Raw genomic sequence first — 718 nt, forward strand, 5'->3', positions numbered from 1 at the left:
ACATAGGGGGAAGCCCCACCCCATCGTGTACAGCCAGAGCAAATCCAGGGATTCAGAAATCCCCGATCATGAGCCCTGGGGTGTCACCAGGTGTATCTCTGCACTGAGGAGGTCTGAACCCCACCCCCACCATGAGAGAATCTTGAAGAGAATGGAGGGATAGTGAGGGGAGATGGAAGGAAGAAGGTGTGAAAGCAAGAGTGGATGAATGGATGGATGGATGGATAGGACTGTATTGGGATGAACAAGACATGGCTATCCATCCATGGCTGGATAGATAAATTGGCAGACGAGGTGCATTTTGAGACAGATGGATGTGTAGTTGGAGAAACAGACAGAATTTTTGTTGAAATGGGTGGATGGACAGATGGAGGAGTCCCTTTTAGAAGAGAGGAGTGGGTACCCATCACAAAGAGTGTTGTGTGAATGTAGCTGCACAAGAGAGAGCACCTACAAGGGCAGGTTGAAAGTCTGCACAATAAGGGAGAAGATGACGGAGAGAGAAATGAGGTTAGGGTCAGGTATTCCATGACGGCAGAGCAAATCCCAGAAAGGTGCTGGGGGGAGGCTGTAGTTCAAGTGATATCTGGCTGTCTTCTGGCCAAGTGCCAGGTGAAAAGGACCACCCTCCACCCCAGACCCATCCACTTAAAGCTCTCTTGTTCAGAGACGTTTGCCTCAGTTTCCCCGGTTCCCACTCTGGGGTGCCACGGTGGGG

The sequence above is a fragment of the Egretta garzetta genome, unplaced genomic scaffold (assembly GCF_000687185.1).
Source record: "Egretta garzetta isolate BGI_Z169 unplaced genomic scaffold, ASM68718v1 scaffold496, whole genome shotgun sequence".
Classification (NCBI taxonomy): Eukaryota; Metazoa; Chordata; class Aves; order Pelecaniformes; family Ardeidae; genus Egretta; species Egretta garzetta.